Source organism: Ursus maritimus, unplaced genomic scaffold, assembly GCF_017311325.1.
Source record: "Ursus maritimus isolate PB19 unplaced genomic scaffold, ASM1731132v1 scaffold_36, whole genome shotgun sequence".
NCBI lineage: Eukaryota > Metazoa > Chordata > Mammalia > Carnivora > Ursidae > Ursus > Ursus maritimus.
The window spans coordinates 24727638-24734825 of NW_024426230.1; the positions used below are offsets into that span (position 1 = coordinate 24727638).

At 42.4% G+C, this 7188-nt stretch overlaps 1 pseudogene; it reads right to left on the reverse strand.

The window, feature by feature from the left end:
- Window positions 1-2452: 2452 nt before the first annotated feature.
- On the reverse strand, window positions 2453-6197 carry LOC103678290 (annotated as a pseudogene).
- Between the last annotated feature and the right edge of the window lie 991 nt (window positions 6198-7188).

The following is a 7188-nucleotide window of genomic DNA, read 5'->3' on the forward strand; positions in this document are numbered from 1 at the left end:
GGGAGGTGTTTCAAAGACAGATTTTGGGTCTGGGCCTGAAACTCTGCAGAATATGGAAGGTTCTGTCCTATCAGGTGCACCACTCTGGGCGTCAGCTCCCAGACAGTACATTCACTACAATTTAGCTTGTGCCTCATGGTCTCCAGACCTCCAGAGAGAAGTTAAAACATGTTTGATTTTGCCAGTTCGGTCTGAAAGAAGTATTGGGATATTTGCTATTCACCTGGCTCTGAAGTTTTGGTCTTACTTACATAATCATCCCCTGTAGAGAGAATTTTCACAACAGTCATTGAAAAGAGAGAAAGCTGCTCGTGCAATCGACATACAGATCTTATGGGTCCGTGTTTCCTTTGCTTACGAACTACTCATCCAAATCACAACAATAAAAGAAATTTTTTGTTATGGAAAATTTCAAATATGCATGAAAATTGAGGCAATGGGGGCGCCTGGGTGGCTCAATCAGTGAAGCGTCTGCCTTTGGCTCAGGTCATGATCTCAAGGTCCTGGGATCGAGCCCCACATTGGGCTCCCTGCTCAGTGGGAAGTCTGCTTCTCCTTCTGCCCCTCTCCTTGCTTGTGCTTGTTCTCTCTCAAATAAATAAGATAAAATATTTTAAATAATTAATTAATTTAAAAAGTTGCGGGAATAATATAATGAGCCCACATGTACTCTGAAACCAGTCTCACCAATTAGCAACATTGGCCAATTTGTTTCATTTATACCCCTACTGCCATTTCCACTCTCAATGGATTAAAGTAAATCTCAAACATTATCCAAAATATTTCAATGTGTACCTTTAAATAATGACTCTTTTTCTAAAACACACAGAATTATCACATCTATAATTAAACAATAATCCCAAATGTCATCAAAGATCCAGTCACTGTTCTAATTTTCCTGATTATCTCATAAATATTTTATAACTGGCTTGTTTAAATCAGGATCCAAATAAGGTCTACATATTATATTTGTTATTGTGTCTCCTAAGCATCTTTCTCTCTTTTAGAACTTGTGATGTTTTTGGAGTGTAAAATGAAGATACAGAAAACTACACAAAGCGAATACATGGCAATGAATTTTTATAAACGTGAACACCTTTGTAACTATAACCCAGGTGAAAGTATAAAACTTTGCCTTCCACTTCAGGACCCCTTTCCATGAGACTCATCCCAATGATGAACACTGTTTTCCCCAATTACTTTTATAGAAATTGCTTCTTTGCAAATAGTTTCATCCCCCAGGAGTGATAAAATGTTTCTGGATGTTATAATTTAGCTTTGCCCATTAAAAAAAAGAAAAAAGATGTCTTTTAAGTTTTCACCTAATCATCTCTGTCTTTTTCTTACCTTTTATTTGGGTCCTTTCACTGGCAGAGTTTCCCACAGCCTGAATTTTGCTGATTACAAACTCACGGTATAATTCCACATGTTCCTCTGTCCTATTTCCTGCAAATTGACAGCTGGGTCCAGGGACTGGATCAGTCTCAACGTTTGATCCTTTAGGCAAGAGCACAGGGGGTGCTGGGCAGTTCTATAGGAGGCATATCCAGTTGTATCCCTCAGAGGGATGTTAACAGTCCCTGACGATTACTGCCTATATCTAGTAGTTAATCTCATTTATAAAATGAACATATTCTAATTTTAATAATTTCTATTTCATTTGTTAAATATTACTTATAAAGAGATACTTCCCCTAATGTATAATTTGGCAACCCAGTTGTATAGTTCATACTGGAAAGACAGATCCTTGATTTATTGATATATTTATAAGCTTTATTTATTTATTTATGTTTAAAGATTTTATTTATTTATTTTAGACAGAGACAGAAATGCATAATGTTAGGTCATACATCATATACCAATATTGGGCATAGTGACCGGTATCATATTGAAATGAACCAAACCTGCACACTCCTGAATCATGTCCATTCTTAGTGGGAGTCAAGCCAGTGAAGAGCATTTTCATCTTCTTAAACTCAAACTCTATACCCATTAAAACACTAACTCCTCATTTTCTTTGCCCCCAGTCCCTGGTAACCACCATTCCACTTCTGTTTCTATGAACTTGACTACTTTAGATACTTCAGTAAGTGGAATCATAGAATATTTGTGTTTTGTTTTTAGTTTTTAACAGCTCACAACCCTATTTTATTATTTAAAAAATTTTTTTTGCAAAAGGAAAAAAATGCAAAGCAGTATAAAAGATCGATAGCATCATCAAATTTATTACACAGTTTTCAACTTATCAGAAAGACAAATAAATCACTGACAACATGGGGAACAAGGCCTTTTTTTTCTTGTTTGCTGTCAGGAATTAAAACTAAAAATTGTATCATTGAGTAAAAACAAAACAAAAAATGGGGAGAAAAGAATTCCCCAGGTAAATGTTTTTTCTCACATTCTATATATTTTTTTCCCTTAAACTATCACCTTACTTGGTTGTCTCTGCATTTTAAAAAGACATGAGATGCTTATAGTGGATGCCAGGAGGAAAAGGAGGGACTCCAAAGCTTGAGGAGGGAGGAAGTGGGGATGGAATTGGGGGTGGGGCAGATCCAACAGGCGAAGGGCAAAGGAGGGCAACTGAGGTGGGGCAGCACATCTGGGGCCTATGTTCCAGGTAGACGAGGGTACAAGATTCTGAGGGTGATCCACCCATCAGCTGAATCGCTAGAATCTCAGGAGTGGTTCCATGGAGAGAGCCCTCCTGCTGAGACTATGCCTCAAACTGTGACAGGTTCTACCAGGTGGCTGGCCTCACATCCAGTTTTTTTCTACTAAGAACTTTCCTTGGGAGCAACTCCAACAATTTGTGAACAGAGTTTTCAGAAGATTTACCACCTCAGCATACCCTTTGGATTGGCCATTTGCTCCATTCTCTGCAAATTTCAACTCTACCACATCATAGATTCCTACCAAGTGAATAACCCGGGGCTGCTACTGGTCTGTGGTCCACCAGGAGAAGTTGCCTGCATAGTTCCCCTATTTCATAGGCCACTGTAGGTACCCAGAATTGCAGGGGTCTTGTTGCTGGGCTTGGAGATGGCTCCTGGCAAACAGGAGGAGGTGACTCTGTGTTGCCGCTCCTGTCATCTGAGGGCAGTGAGGTGGCCATCGACACGGCATCATACAGGTCAATCTGATCTGTATTGCTGAACTCTGGGTTCTGATTGAACTCTTTGTCCGCATATATATCAATCAAGTTCACTCCTGAAATGGCTCCAGAAGGAAGATTGAGAGCCCAGAGAGTGGCTTATTTCACTTAGCATAATGTTCCCAAGGTTCATGCACGTGGTAGCACGAAAAAGGATTTCCTTCTTTTTTTTAAGGCTGAATAATACCCCATTGTATGTATATACATGTTTTTACTCATTTATTAGTCAATGGACATGTGGATTGCTTTCACCTCTGGGCTATTGTGAATGGTACTGCTATGAACATGGATGTGCAGATACTTCTTCAAGACCCTGCTTTCAGTTCTTTTGGATATGTACCCAGAAGTGGGATTTCTGGAGTCTTTCCTTCCGTCTTAAGGTTGAATAATATTCCATTGTATGTGTATACCACATTTTGTTTACCCATTCATCCCTCCATGGACATTTGAGGTGTTTTCCATCTTTTGGGTATGGTGAATAATGCTACCATGAACATGCGTGTACAGATCTGTTTCTGGGTTCCTTCTTGATGAATGCCTGTATCTCCCTGTTCATTTGTTCATTATTCATTTGTTCATTCATTATGCCTACTATGTCCCAGGAACAGTTGTAGGCATCAGGATACCTCAGTTATCAAATCAGACAAAAGCACCTGCCCTATTAGAGGTTAAATTTCAAGGAGGAAAGGCATTCCATAAAAAAGAAATATAATAAATAATGTATTATGAGATTATGATACATGCCTTGGGGAAAAATAGGGCAGAGTTAGAGTGATAAGATGAGATGGGTGGGTTGCAATTTTAAATGGGATGCCCAGGATGGGCAGAACCTTGACAGAGCTTAGGGAGGAGAGCCCAGAACATAAGTTCTATTCAGCCATCAGGGAGAAATGATAAGAGCATCAATTTGAGTGATTTCTTAACCAAAACTAGAAATGTGTAAAGAATTGAGTTTTTAGGATTATGTCAGTGATGATATTTTCTCTGGGGGATATCATTTAGTGCAATTATGTATAGAATACAGTTTGTGGCAGAGACATTTCTCTGTATATGCTGGACTCTATCATTTCCCTCCTGGGCTCACAGGAAGACCACTTTTCCCAGACCCACGTCTAGGTGGGACCATGTGATTAGTTCTCGGTAAAGCAATGCAGATAGAAGTCATGTAGGCCACCAGGTCTCCACCTGCCGAGTGGTCCTCCACCTTCCTTCATCATTCTCTCTCCCTCTGCACTTGGGTGGGATAGAGGCAGAGGATCTAGTGGAGGACTCCAAGGCTCAGGGGACAGAGCAGCCACAATATGAAAGAAGCTGGGGTCCCCGAGTCCCTGCCAACTTGACGGCGGTATGAGATGAGCAAGAATTAAACCTTTTGTGTGGTTGTAAGCCATTGAGATTTGGGGTGGTTTGTCACAGCAATTAGCCAATTCTAACACGTATCCTATCCTAACATAGAGCTGAAGCCAGCTGGAAGCTATTTCTTTTCCAGTTATGTGTAAAGCAAACATCCCTACACTGAGTCCCAGGTAGACAGCTCCTTGGACAGATGGTGTTGCTGCTTTTCCTGCACAACTTTCTGCTGCTCCCTCCTGGGGTTTGCTGGGGGTGAGAGAACAAGGCCTTCCCTACCTTGAATAAGACTCTAGATTTACAGACTTTAGATGCTAGGGATGCTTTGCCCCTCTGTGCAGGACTTCCCAGGCACGGCACCACGGAAGGTGCTTCTGCTACAGTGGCAGGGCCTTCTGGGTAAAACTATATTCAAAATAATCTTAATACATAGACTCCTAGCCTCCCGACTTTATTAGTGTACCTCAGNAGGAAAGCATTGCCTGGAATCTTCCAGTCACTTCCTGTTCTTTTTCATCCCATTCAGATGGAATGATCACTGTCCCCTCTTTCTGGTTTATTCTAAAATGTCTGAGCTATGTCTTTCAGGCGTTTTTTGAGGGTTTTGTTTGTTTGTCTGTTTGGTCCCTGGGAAAGTAAAACACTTTTCTTCATGGGTCTTAGCTTTAAATTATGGGCATACCTCAGGTTTTGACTAGAGAAGTTATTTTAATGAATTTTATATCTATTCTTGATATGATAGTTTTGGGGAATGGGTTGATTATCCAAGGCTCTAAAATGTCTGTCAGTTTTCCTGAGTTCCCTCTAGTTCACTAACATCTTGTCGTACACAGACAGCTGGACCGCCCTAAGCCACACTCCGGGCCTGCCTGATTTCAGTAGTCATATGAAAAATTCCATGCACATAGACAACATCCTACCTCAAGTGTTTGCATGGTGTCTCTCTGCTTTTTTAGTGCTTTCTCAGAAGCTGTGGGACTTTGCTCAACTGGTATGTGGGTTTAGGGGGACCCAAGGCAAGACCATTGGAAATGGAAGTGCTAGAAAAAGCAGCCCCTCAGGATGGGACACTGAAACTGGTGAGATGAAAGCAAGGACCCTAGTGCCGGTGGTATGTGGCATGAGAGAAACTCTGGTGAGCTCATCCTCATAACTGCTAAGAATCTCACTAATGGAGGACTGGCATGAGGTTTAGGTAGAAGGGGAAAGCACTGACTTCCACAGTGGTAGCTCTAGTCCTTATGAGGGTAAGTATGAGGATTATGAAGTCGGCTGACTTTTATTATCTTCTCTACAAACCTGGAAGAAAGAGAATGGTCTAACTATCAATTCAGGGCATGCTGTGAAGCCCAGAAAGTGTTCACGGCAGCAATACAGAGCTGCTTATCTTCAACTGGTGGGTGACAGATGTGCTAGTTAGGAGAATGCTTGTCATTGACAGGTTTCCTTTTGGTAAGATCAGAGCCCTTATAAGAAAGGAGTAGGATCCTGAGACATGGGATGGCATAGTTCATGGATGTACCTGAGAATTCTGAAGCCCTAGATTCTTCGGAGTGGGAAGAAACAGTCCCCTCCATCTTGCTAGAGAAGAGCAGCCCCCCTCACTTGGCCAACAGATGACACAAAGCCTTCACCTGAGGCAGAAGTAAGATGATGCTCATCCTTTTCCAGGTCTACCCATACCTTCCACCATTGCCATCAGATGAATAATTAGGGTCAGCTCTTGGCATAGCCCAAGCAGTCCCTGCTGCAGGAGCAGACAGCGCACTCCTGGAAGAACTGCAGATCTTACTAATATGACCTGGCAGGAACCTAGAAATGTGTGTGAGAGTAGATCTTGAGGGTGCTGGATAGAGGGAGTGGATCGTCAACCTGGAAGCACCTTCCCATGACGCAGGATTTAACTTCCTGGTAAGGACCCTTAATAGGTTGCTAGCTTGGTTCTTTGATGGTTGGACATGACAATAGCTTACAATAAATGTGGCAGAAATGCCACAACTGCCTGCGCAAAGTATGGAAAGAAGAGTCAGAAGGGCATGTTCGAATTGGTTTATGAAAGGGCACCAGAGAACCTAACCAATGGCTGTGTTGCCCAGGAAGAGGGACCCTTTGCTAAGACAAGAAGGAACACACTAATGAGAGTGGCAGTGGCTTCATGAAGTCAATGGTGGCTGTGCTCCACAGGCCTCAGACCACAGCCCTCCAACCCTCAGACCTCAGGACGGGACACAGTAGCTAGTCAGTGGACAGTCCCTGTAAATGGCCAACGTCTCACCTCAGGCATGGGCCAGGGGATTGCTCTACTTTTGCTTTAGGACTTCCTCCAAAGTCTTTTTGGTCCACATAGATGCGACCCAGAAGTGTGGGGGAAATTAATGCCTTAGGGGACAAACTTCAATGAATGAGGAAGAAGTTAGGGAGTGACTCCCCCAGCCTCCCTGTCCTTCAGTGGGATAATTCTGAGACACATTCTCTACAGTTCCTTTGAGGGTCTGTAGTGGGACTGAGTCACCAATGTCCACAGCAGTAAAAAGCCTCCCTGTTTTGGCCTCTTTTTTCCTCAGAAAGTCACCATGTGTTATTCTTTCTCCTGTTCTGTCTCCCTATCTCGGCAGCCGCACTCCTGCTCCCTGGAATCACCTCCCAGTTCAACTACCACACCCCAGTTCTTGTCTCACACTTTG